The sequence below is a fragment of the Bos javanicus genome, chromosome 9 (assembly GCF_032452875.1).
Source record: "Bos javanicus breed banteng chromosome 9, ARS-OSU_banteng_1.0, whole genome shotgun sequence".
Classification (NCBI taxonomy): Eukaryota; Metazoa; Chordata; class Mammalia; order Artiodactyla; family Bovidae; genus Bos; species Bos javanicus.
The window spans coordinates 53,962,630-53,975,898 of record NC_083876.1 but is presented as its reverse complement, the minus strand read 5'-3'; positions in this window follow the sequence as shown (position 1 = coordinate 53,975,898).

Sequence of the window (13,269 nt, the reverse complement as noted above, 5' to 3'; positions counted from 1 at the left end):
TGCAGCACACCAGGCCTCCCTGTCCATCACCAACGCTTGGAGTTCACTCAGACTCACGTCCATCGAGTCAGTGATGCCATCCAGCCATCTCATCCTCTGTCGTCCCCTTCTCCTCCTGCCCCCAATCCCTCCCAGCATCAGAGTCTTTTCCAATGAGTCAACTCTTCGCATGAGGTGGCCAGAGTACTGGAGTTTCAGCTTCAGCATCATTCCTTCCAAAGAAATCCCAGGGCTGATCTCCTTCAGAATGGACTGGTTGGATCTCCTTGCAGTCCAAGGGACTCTCAAGAGTCTTCTCCAACACCACAGTTCAAAAGCATCAATTCTTTGGTGCTCAGCCTTCTTCACAGTCCAACTCTCACATCCATACATTACCACAGGAAAAACCATAGCCTTGACTAGACGAACCTTTGTTGGCAAAGTAATGTCTCTGCTTTTGAATATGCTATCTAGGTTGGTCATAACTTTCCTTCCAAGGAGTAAGCCTCTTTTAATTTCATGGCTGCAGTCACCATCGCAGTGATTTTTGAGCCCAGAAAAATAAAGTCTGACACTGTTTCCACTGTTTCCCCATCTATTTCCCATGAAGTGATGGGACCAAATGCCATGATCTTCATTTTCTGAATGTTGAGCTTTAAGCCAACTTTTTCACTCTCCACTTTCACTTTCATCAAGAGGCTTTTCAGCTCCTCTTCATTTTTGCCATAAGGGTGGTGTCATCTGCATATCTGAGGTTATTGCTATTTTTCCCAGCAATCTTGATTCCGGTTTGTGTTTCTTCCAGTCCACCGTTTCTCATGATGTACTATGCATATAAGTATATAAAAAATTTTTGTTGTCTTTTTCTTTTTTTTTTTTTTTTGACAATTGCTTCTATTGATTTGCTCTAAATAGACAAATAATACATTGCAGTTGGGAGTTTCAAAAGTAGAGAACAGAATGGTAAAATATAACAATAACTTTGAAATAATCATTACTGAGCAAATTTTTATCTTCTTTTACCTTATATTCCAAAATTCTTAAATTTCATAAATATTTATGCTGCTGCTGCTTAAGTCACTTTAGTTGTGTCCGACTCTGTGCAACCCCATAGACAGCAGCCCATCAGGCTCCCCCGTCCCTGGGATTCTCCAGGCAAGAACACTGGAGTGGGTTGCCATTTCCTTCTCCAATGCATGAAAGTGAAAATTGAACGTGAAATCGCTCAGTCGTGTCCGACCCTCAGTGACCCCATGGACTGCAGCCTACCAGGCTCCTCCGTCCATGGGATTTTCCAGGCAAGAGTACTGGAGAGGGTGCCGTTGCCTTCTCCACATAAATATTTATACACAGACACAAATGCATATCAACAGGGAAAGAGACTAAACACAGTGTTGTCATTAGCCTGAGAAAAATATTTGCTGTTCAGTTGCTAAATCTTATCTGATTCTTTGTGACCCCCTAGATAAGTGTGATAAGCCTCTTGATAAATTTGAAAGAGGAGAGTGGAAAACACCTGGCTTAAAATTCAGAATTCAAATAAACTAAGCATGGCATCCAGTCCCATCACTTCTGGCAAATAGATGGGGGAAAAGTGGAAACTGTAGCAGATTTTATTTTCTTGGACTCCAAAATCATTGCTGATGGTAACTGTAGCCATGAAATTAAAAGACACTTGCTGCTTGGATGAAAAGCCATGACAAACCTAGACAGTAAATTAAAACCAGAGACATCATTTTGCCAACAAAGGTCTGGACTGCAGCACATCAGAAAAATATGGTGAACTAATGTTATTTCTATCTATTACTAATTTAATAAAGCTTTCTCCCCAAAGAAGCAGAAGTTACTTTAGGATTTCCTAATTTGCTTTTAAGCAGCTGTTAAAAGAAACAATAATAGCTCTTATCATCTGCAGGAACCCCTGGAGAAATTGTACAGGTAGCTTGCCTCAGGCCAAAGTTAATCAGTGAGTCACTGGAGAGTCCAATTCCCAGTCTGATGGATTGGTCTCTTCATCTCCCTCTCAGCAAAGAAATCCTTATTTAAGATTCTTGAAATTTTAAATTAATTTTCAAATATTAAGGTAGCTCAGTGGTAAAGAATCTGCCTGCCAAAGCGGGAGGGTTCAATCCCTGGCTGGGATAAGAAGCCCTGGAGGAGAAAACAGTGACCCACTCCAGTGTTCTTTGCAAGAGAATCCCGTGGACAGAGGAGCCTGGCAGGCTAGAATCCATGGGGTCGTGGAGTTGGACATGACTGAGCAACTGAGCACCACCTGCACACATTAATGTGAGTATTCCACCATCTTTCTCTGTATTGTCCCTTTGGTTTTTATTGGTCCAAAATACTGTTCTCCAAACATGTGACTTAAATAGAAACCAAAGCTGAATGTTTAGGATCCATAATTATAGCAAAGTTGCTTTGGCAGTGCCAGAGGCTAGGTCATCCTAACCTGGTGAATGGCTTTGATTCTGGCTATGCAGCAAAACCTCCTATAGAACAATGCTTTTCAGGCTTCAGGTTAAATAGGCAGAGTGACAATATAAAGCCTCGACAATGCCTTTCTCAATTTTGATCCAATCTGTTGTTCTATGTCCGGTTCTATCTGTTGATTCTTAACTTGCATATAGGTTTCTCAGAAGATAGTAATATGGTCTGATATTCTCAGTTTTTTTAAGAACTTTCCACAGTGTGTTGTGATCCACACAATAAAAGGCTTTAAAGTAGCCAATGAAGCAGATGTTTTTCCTGGAATTCCCTTGCTTTCTCCATGATCCAGTGGATGTTGGCAAATTGATCTCTGGTCATCACTGTGCTTATTTAACATATATGCAGAGTACATCATGAGAAATGGTGGGTTGGATGAATCACACGCTGGAATCAAGACTGATAGGCGAAATAACAATCTCAAATATGCAGATGATCCATTCTAATGGCAGAAAATGAAGAGGAACTAAAGAGTCTCTTGCTAAGTGTGAAAGAAGAGAGTGAAAAAACCTGGCTTAAAACTCAGCATTCAAAAAACTAAAAGCATGGCATCCAGTCCCATCACTTCATGGCAAATAGATGGGGAAAAAGTGGAAACTGTGGCAGATTTTATTTTCTCCAAATAAAATTTGACTCCAAAATCATTGCTGATGGTGACTGTAGCCATAAAATTAAAAGACACTTGCTCTCTGGAAGAAAAGCTATGAAAAACCTAGACAGCATATTAAAAAGTAGAGATATCACTTTGCCAACAAAGGTCTGTATAGTCAAAGCTATGATTTTTTAAGTAGTCATGTAGGGATATGAGAGTTGGACCATAAAGAAGGCTGAGTGCCAAAGAATTGATGCTTTTGGACTGTGGTGTTGGAGAAGACTTTTGAGAGTCCATTGGACAGCAAGGAAATCAAACCAGTCAATCCTAAAGGAAATCAGTCCTGAATATTCATTGGAAGGACTGATGCTGAAGTTGAAGCTCCAATACTTTGGCCACCTGATGGAAAGAGCCAACTCATTGGAAAAGATCCTGATGCTGGGAAAAATTGAGGGCAGGAGAAGGGGTAACAGAGGATGAGATGGTTGGGTGGCATCACTGACTCAATGGACATGAGTTTGAGCAACTCTGGGAGATACTGAAGGACAGTGAAGCCAGGCGTGCTGCAGTCCACTGGGTAGCAAGGAGTCAAACAGGACTTAGCAACTGAACAACAGACTTCATATGGATATCAACAACCAAATTTTTTTCAAATCATGAACTTTAGTGGGTGTGGCAAAACCTAAGATCCTACATTTCTCAGAATCTCTACTGGTCTGGAGGGCATGTATTGAAAGCATTTTTTTTAAAACAGTAGAACTCATATTTAGAAATTTTTATACATAACGAATTCCTTGGGAGTCCAATTGGTTAGGACTCAGAGCTTTCAGTGTCATGGCCCGAGTTCAATCCCTGGTTAAGGTCATCCTGCAAACTGAAAAGCATGACCAAAAAAATAAATTAATATACAATAAATACAAATCAGTGTCTTTTTACTGAAGGCCTAACAGTTTGGGCTAGTATCTGTGTTTTCTAAAAGGTCCAAATGTGGTTCTAATGTACACTTAGGGGTAAGAATCATTTCTGTGCATATGTTTTTCAAAGTGTTGGCAAAAGTTATTGTACAGCTTAATTTTGATATTAAACTGCATGGTATACATTTTCCTTATTCAGCAAATTCTCTGTTAAATTATTGGATAAAACAAGTCCTTTTTGAAATATGATGAACTGTGATATGATAAAATAATATTTTAAATTCACATGCTCACATAGCATTTCTAAATAGGACATAATTTTTAGAATTTCTTTCATTGAAGTGAAAGTCATTTTGAATGTCTCTTTTTTTTTGTTTGTTAGGGGAAAGAAACAGGTCTTTGAGATGAGACAGTGAAGTTTAAAGTTCTGATAATTTAGAAATCTTTAGAGGTGACCTAATTAAGTTTTAAACCATTATCACAAAATCTCCTACTTCACAAAATTTTTACAGGTTTGAAGATAGTCTCCTTGTAGGATCCCATCAGAAAGAGATTCTTTTGCTATTAAAAGTTCTATCTATTTTTACCTACTAACTAAGAGGACCCTAATGTTTCCCTCAGCTTAACCAAACTGACAGGCTTCTTTTTTTTTGCCTCAATGCCACTGATCTACCTCTTCTTAGAGCATTTATTTTAGAAAGCATGTAACTGCAAATTCTGTCTCTACTCTTTTGAAATATAAATCATTCTAAAATCCTTTTGCCAGTTTTACTACCCAGGACTGTCTTTCTCAAGTACCTGGAGGCCATCCTTTTGAAATGTCATCATTAAGCTTCCTTCTTTCAGTTTCCAGAAGGTCAGGAGCTTAACATATGTGGGCACCTTGCCTCATGTTGCAACACTACCTCTTATTATACAGATATGAGAGTGTTAACCGTTTCTTTGGAGGAAGCCCAATTAGCAAACATTGATGGCCTACGAGTCCCCCCACCCTGTCTTTTGGAATCAATCCCACCCTTATTTCAGAGGAGTTGAATTCAGACTGAGTTCTGGCTCTGCCAGCCTATTGCAGTTGTCTTGAATAAAATCTTCCTTGACTGCTCAACTTTGTCCAGTATAATTTTCCTTGTGATATCAATCTTAACATTAAAGTTTCAGACTGACTTTAAGAAATGATCTGTTTCCCAGCTTTTGTTACAGAGAAATTATTTGTTCTCTAATCTCTTAGCAACCATTCTACCTAATACCCAAGAGAATCTTTCTTGTTTAATTGAATTGTTGTTAAGTCTCACCAAACTGCATGTTTATAGCACCTATGCATTGAAGCTGGTCAGAGGACTCTAGGTAAGTTGAGTGAGTATACACTATAGCACTTATTTAAATTTGGCTTTGAACTGTGAAAAGGAAAGTGGTTTTTTCAGACCTTGTGATGAGCTTTCCAATCATGAGTTCCCTTCTGGGATATAGTTAATCATAATCCTTTGTGTCAGATTTTCAGATGGGCTTGAATATTTTATACTCATAAAGGTCCTCCTTGGTGTTTTTATCTTTCCAACTGACATGAGGGAATAAACAAACAACAATTGGCTGACTAAGATATGTTAACCACATTTATTTTTGTCAGCCAGTGCTTTTCCTTTGTTAATGTTTACTTTGGACTATTATACTATAAGCCCATGAGGGACAGGACCACATCTAATCTGTTTATCATTGTAAGCAATGTCTAATACAGTGCTAATTGTACACAGATAAAACAGAGTTATAGTGGCAACATGCAAAAATCAAAACTAGAAGTACTCAGACAAAAAGCACTATGTATTTAGTATATGTGAACTTTCTGAGAAGGATTTATGGGAGTTTAGTTCCCCAAAGATAGCTAGAATGTTTGCTGCTTTACATTTAGAGACCAAATTCCTCAAACCTTATAGGTTATAGGATTTTTAATTCTGTCCTAATAGTGATCACCAATTTTTTATAATTCTGTAAAGATGCAAGTAAAATAAAAGGTCTATAGAATAAATTCTGTCTGCAGGATTTATATGATCACTGAATAGAGAATTATGATTTCTATTTGTTTCACTTTGTTGACTCTGTTAGAACGTTCTAGTTGTTTTAGAGTGTATTCCATCCAATGGAATCCCTTATTCTCCTCCAAATTCCACTATTGACACAATACATTAGTACAGTAATAATCACATAGCATTTATTGAAGGAGACTATATTTTAGCCACTATTTTAGACACTTAATATTTGTCAACTAATTCAATCTTTGCAACAACCCTGTGAAGTAAGTACTATATTTAAGACTATTTTACAGATGAGAAAACTGGGCCCAGTAATATCAAATACCATTTCAAAAGCATACAATATCCAAATAGCAGAGCCAAAATTCACAATTCTAATCCAGGTTTATCTAACTCTAAAATTTATTGTTTTTATCCTTTAATTTATCATGATTTAGGATATAATTTTTATCTTGTGAGAAAATGCTTAAGTAATATATATATAACCTTAGATAAATTAAAGTTCAATAAAACAGACTAACTGAGAATAATATAGGCATAGTCATTTTTACTGTTCATACTTGTAAATGATACTTTCCTAGACCTTTAAAAATATCTCCCCAAGATTATTCCCCCCAAATTTCAACAATACAGCTCTTGCTGGGAGGTATTTGTATCTTATTCAATACTATGATTATTTGTTGTAAAATAAAGAGCCAGGCTCTTCACTTATTATTTAACCTTCTTTATCTAATTTCTGTTTAGGAAACATTTAACAAGACACTACATTCAAATTATTTGACACAGTTGAGAATTCTATTAAGCATTCAGAGCTTTCAAAAAGAAAGTAAAGTTTATTTCATAACGATTTACCTATCAATTTTCTTAGATTCATTTAGCACCAAAAAAACATTTCGTTCAATTAATTTGTTGATCTTGATTTTTCTCTGCATTGTTTCACATTGGAAAAATGTCTTTTACTTCTAGATTCTTTAACACACACACTTAGAAGCTGTCATTTTGGTGTGCCAGGAGGTTGTATTATGCCAATATGTTTATGGGTTACATAAAAAATATACAGGTATCAGAAATCAAACCTTTGAGAACCTCATTAAAATTGGCCTCCAAAGTCTGGTTTTCACTAGTGTCACCTACTTTCCCATCCTTTAGCATTCTCCCTCAATCATCCTCTGTACTCCTAACACAGCAGTCAGCTTTGAGTGTTCCCTTTTTAACTGCTACAGTGCAGCTCATCCCTGACTGTACAATAAAATCATCTGGGGAATGTTTAAGATATACTGATGCCTGGCCTCCACCCCTAGAAGGTTGGTGACCCAAGGCATTTAACAACTTTCCAGATAGATCTAAAGTGTAACCAGGATTGAGAACCTCTGGACTTCAACCTGAGCAGGTCTTTTATTTGATTTACTTATGGTGCTTACCCAGACACTTCTTTTGGAGAAAACCTTGTGTTGCCTAAAGAAATATGTTTCAGAACCACTGCAGAGTTGAATATGCCTTCCTTATGACACCATGGAAAGAACTGATCTAAGATACTTTGAAAATATGGTACTAAATTCTATGTACATCCCACCTTTAAGGATATCTGAGAAAAGAGGACATGTCTTATTCACTCTCAATCCCAATTTTGTCTTTGTAAAATGGAAATTCTTTTAAAAAGATGTTGTGATGACTAAAGAAAACAATCCCATATAAAGTATCCAACACTTTGTGGGGATCAATAAGTATGTATTTAAAGGTGGAGAATGAATATGTAACCTAGGTGTAAATAAAGATTATGATTCACTCTATTAATACAAATAATGCATGCTTGTCATAAACAATATTTCTATTTACTTTATTTCTATAGTTCAGGATACTAAACTAGAAAAGCTCTTTCTGTGCATATTCTCCATTGGAAAAAATTAGACAGCTTCAACAGGCTTCCTAAGTGGTAAAGAATCTGCCTGTCAATGCAGGAGGTACAAGACTTGCAGGTTCAATCCCTGAGTTGGAAAGACCCTCTGAGTAGGAAATGGCAACCCACTCCACTATTCTTGCTTGGAAAAGTTTCATGAACAGAGGACCTGCTGAGCAGACATAACTGAGTGACTGAGCACACACATAGAGCTCCAAAAAAGCCAATGTGCCGATCATTACAGCTGCCCTCCAGTCCTCCGCCGCCAATAAATAGACGCCTTCCTCATCCTCCTGGATGTGAGAGTTGGACTGTGAAGAAAGCTGAGCGCTGAAGAATTGATGCTTTTGAACTGTGGTGTTGGAGAAGACTCTTGAGAGTCCCTTGGATTGCAAGGAGATCCAACCAGTCCATTCTAAAGGAGATCCAACCAGTCCATTCTAAAGGAGATCAGTCCTGGGTGTTCTTTGGGAGGAATGATGCTAAAGCTGAAACTCCAGTACTTTGGCCACCTCATGCGAAGAGTTGACTCATTGGAAAACACTCTGATGCTGGGAGGGATTGGGGGCAGGAGGAAAAGGGGATGACAGAGGATGAGATGGCTAGATGGCATCACCGACTCGATGGGCATAAGTTCGAGTGAACTCCGGGAGTTGGTGATGGACAGGGAGGCCTGGCGTGCTGCGATTCATGGGGTTGCAAAGAGTCGGACACGACTGAGCCACTGAACTGAACTGAACTGAACTCATCCTCCTTAGATTCTAACATCTTGTTCCAGGCAATCCACCCCTCTTCACTGTGCTCTGGTCTGACAGCATGAGCTGGCATCTTCTTATACAGATGCTCTACAATGTTTAGACAAAGGAAGAAGAAAGAGCTTCAGTTTCTTTTTAAATATTATTTGCTAGTAAATTTCTGTCACAAGTGAAATTATATTTATATATTTATTTACTCTTAGAAAATTATATGTACTGGAAAATATTTTTTTAAAAACTTATACAAAGCTAAGATCAAGTGTATATCTTCTCAGTCTGGTGTAGAGAATGTAAAGATGAAATTGGAACAGCTTGTAAAAATAACAACAAGTAATAAATGTTGAACATGATAGAATTATGAACACCACCATTTTTAACAACCAGCAATTCAGTAATTGATTCATTTTTATTTTGTCCAAATTGTATACCTAAGGGAATGTTCATCTAAATTATATCACTTCCTGAGATTTAAGTAGGTGGTAATATAACCAGTAATGCTGAAGAAGCTGAAGTTGAATGGTTCTATCAAGACCTACAAGACCTTCTAGAATTAACACCCCAAAAACATGTCCTTTTCATTATAGGGGGCTGGAACATAAAAGTAGGAAGTCAAGAAATACCTGGAAAAAAAAAAAAAGAAATACCTAGAGTAGCAGACAAATTTGGCCTTGGAGTACAGAATGAAGCAGGGCAAATGTTAATAGAGTTTTGCCAGGAGAACACAATTTCATAGCAAACATTCTCTTCCAACAAGGCAAGAGAAGATTCCACACATGGACATCACCAGATGGTCAATATAAAAATCATATTGATTATATTCTTTGAAGCCAAAGATGGAGAAGCTCTATACAGTCAGCAAAAATAAGACCGGAAGCTGACCATGGCTCACATCATGAACTCCTTATTGCCAAATTCAGACTTAAATTGAAGAAAGTAGGGAAAACTCCTAGACCATTCAGGTATGACCTGGATCAAATCCCTTATGATTACACAGTGAAAGTGAAAAATACATTTAAGGGATTCTATCTGATAGAGTTCCTGAATAACTATGGATGGAGGTTTGTGACATTGTACAGGAGGCAGGGATCAAAATAACGCCCAAGAAAAAGAAATGCAAAAAGGTAAACTGGCTGTCTGAGGAGGCCTTACAAATAGCTGTGAAGAAAAGTGAAAGGCAAAGGATAAAAGGATAGATATACTGATCTGAATGCAGAGTTCCAAAGAATAGCAAGAAGAGATAAGAAAGCCTTCCTCAGTGATTAGTGCAAAGAAATGAGGAAAACAATAGAATGGGAAAGACTAGAGATTTCTTCAAGAAAATTAGAGATACCAAGGGAACATTTTATGCAAAGATGGGTAGAATAAAGAACAGAAATGGTATGGACCTAACAGAAGCAGAAGATACCAACAAGAGGTGGCAAGAATACACAGAGGAACTACACAAAAAAGATCTTCATGACCCAGATAATCACAATGCTGTGATCACTCACCTAGAACTAGACATCCTGGAATGTGAAGTCAAGTGGACCTTAGGAAGCATCACTATGAACAAAGCTAGTGGAGGTGATGGAATTCAGTTGAGCTATTTCAAATCCTAAAAGATGATGCTGCGAAAGTGCTACACTCAATATGCCAGCAAATTTGGAAAACTCAGCAGTGGCCACAGGACTGGAAAAGGTCAGCTTTCGTTCTAATCCCAAAGAAAGGCAATGCCAAAGAATGCTCAAACTACCGCACAATTGCACTCGTCTCATACACTAGCAAAATAACGCTCAAAATTCTCCAAGCTAGACTTCAACAGTATGTGAACCGTGAACTTCCAGATGTTCAAGCTGGATTTAGAAAAGGCAGAGGAACCAGAGATCAAATTGTCAACATTTTTTGGATCATCAAAAAAGGAAGAGAGTTCCAGAAAAATATCTACTTCTGTTTATGAACTAGGCCAAAGCCCTTGACCATGTGGATTACAACAAACTGTGGAAATTCTTTAAGAGATAGGAATACCAGACCACCTGACCTGCCTCCTGAGAAATCTGTATGCAGGTCAAGATGTAACAGTTAGAACCACACATGGAAAAACAGACTGGTTGCAAATCAGGAAAGGAGTATGTCAAGGCTGCATATTGTCACCCTGATTATTTAACTTATGTGCAGAGTACACCATAAGAAATGCTGGGCTGTATGAAGCACAGCTGGAATCAAGATTGCCAGGAGAAATATCAATAACCTCAGATATGCAGATGACCACCGTTATAGCAAAAAGTGAAGAAGAACTAAAGAGCCTCTTGATGAAAGTGAAAGAGGAGAGTGAAAAATTTGGCTTAAAACTCAACATTCAAAAACTAAGATCATGGCATCTGGTCCCATCACTTCACGGCATATAGTTGGGGAAATGATGGAAATAGTCACAGACTATTTTTGTGGGCTCCCAAATCACTGCAGATGGCGACTGCAGCCATGAAATTAAAAGATGCTTGCTCCCTGGAAGAAAAGCTATGGCCAAACTAGACAGCATATTAAAAATCAGAGTCATTACTTTGCAAACAAAAGTCCATCTAGTCAAAGCTATGGTTTTCCCACTATTCATCATATATAGATCTGAGAGTTGGACTCTAAAGAAAGCTGAACACCGAAGAATTGATGCTTTTGAACTGTGGTGTTGGAGAAGACTCTTGAGAGTCCCTTGGACTGCAAGGAGATCCAACCAGTCCATCCTAAAGGAAATCAATCCTGAATATTCATTGGAAGGACTGAAATTCCAATTCTTTGGCTGCCTTACATGAAGAATTGACCCATTGGAAAAGACCCTGATGCTGGGAAAGATTGAGGGTGGGAGGAGAGGGAGCAACAGAAGATGAGATGTTTGGATGGCATCACCAACTCGATGGACATAAGTTTGAGTAAGTTCTGGGAGTTGATGATAGACAGGGAAGCCTAGTATGCTGCAGTTCATGCAGTCGCAAAGAATCGGACATGACTGAGCCACTGAACTGAACTGAATATCAAAATTGAAATTAAGTATTTTGGCTCAAGGCAGCATCCAAATACTAAATCAAATCAGACTCCAAATGACTGAGGAAATTTTATCTTCAAAGCTCAAACTTTATGTAAAATTTTAGAGAGTATAATGTGTCTGGAATTCAGATAAAATCCTAAATAATTTGATTTACAAAAAGCTTTCCATGATACTATGCCCATTAGAGAAAGACATGAATCAGGCACTCAACTGACAAGAATGTAAAATGGCATCAACATGAAAGTCCAACTCTACAGTTGTAAATGTAGAGCTTCACCAGGTAATTCATACATCACATTTCTCGACTCCATAGTCACTTGTTTGCCCTGAGCACACACCACAGTAAAACTACTCTAAAGCATTAAACCAACATATCTGATCTTCCCAATTTCCTTCTTCCCCACTATCATCTCTAATGGACACGGCTCTATTCTGCCTTTTATATACAGGCACTAGTCTCAAGCCTTTCCCATTCCTTAATTCTGAATTTCCTTCACTTCAATTATTACACCAAGATATTTAGCATTGCCCCAGCCTTCAAACTTACTTGCAAAAATTCAAGATAGTACTCAGCAAAAAAGCCTGATGCTACCGGGAATCAACTCTTAAAATTCAATAATGGCTGTAAATGAAAATTTCCCCCCTGTCACACATGTACCATGAATGACCGGGTATAATGTTACATGCCTATGCTACTAGCTACTCAAGAGGCAGAAACTGCAAGATTGCTGAGCTCCAGGGTTTTGGCCTGCAATGTGCTCATACTAAATTTAGCAACATTATGCCATGGAGACATAAAGAGATTTTTCATCTAGCAGGGGAAAAAATGCTCAAAAAGATACTTTAGCTCAACCATGGCAACCTGAATGCACAATATTTTTAAATTCACTTGTTTAAAAATAATATTTCATTTTCAATCTACAGGATAAATGACTTTTTTCATTTTATATTGCTTATTTTGGGAATTTATATGCTACCAATATACTAATAAAATAGAATGTTAAATTTGAATTGCATATATTTTAGTTTATATTATAATTGATGTTTTATAACTTATTTATAATTTTCTGTATTTGATTTATACTATATTTTAAATTTATGCATCTGTGCATCATAGATTATAAATCATGTATATTTATATTTTGTATTTGCTTTATAATACATGCAAGTCTTTGAATTGTTAATATATTTAGTTTCAACTGCTTTTTATTAGTACATATTGTGTAATTTTTAATCAAATACTAGTATTAATATTGGTATTTTGATATTATGAAAATAAATACACATACACATATCCTTGTCATTCTGTGCCCGTATTACAATTCATCAGAGGAATAAATACTCCAGGAAGGAAACAGAGCAAAACTTATGTGCTAGTTAAAACACAAATGTTTAGGATGAATATTAAAAAAATGAGTTTTTCAGTCTGATTTTTTTTCCTGATGTCAGATGCCTCTTTAAGTTTATATGTAGAAAAATCCAAGATATCTGCAACTACCTAATAATTCCTACAAACTACAAACAATAGTCAATGCCAGGTTTATTCCACCTTTTTCTTTCATATAGTAAAAGAATATAGAAAAGATTGCAGTTCAAATTGAACTT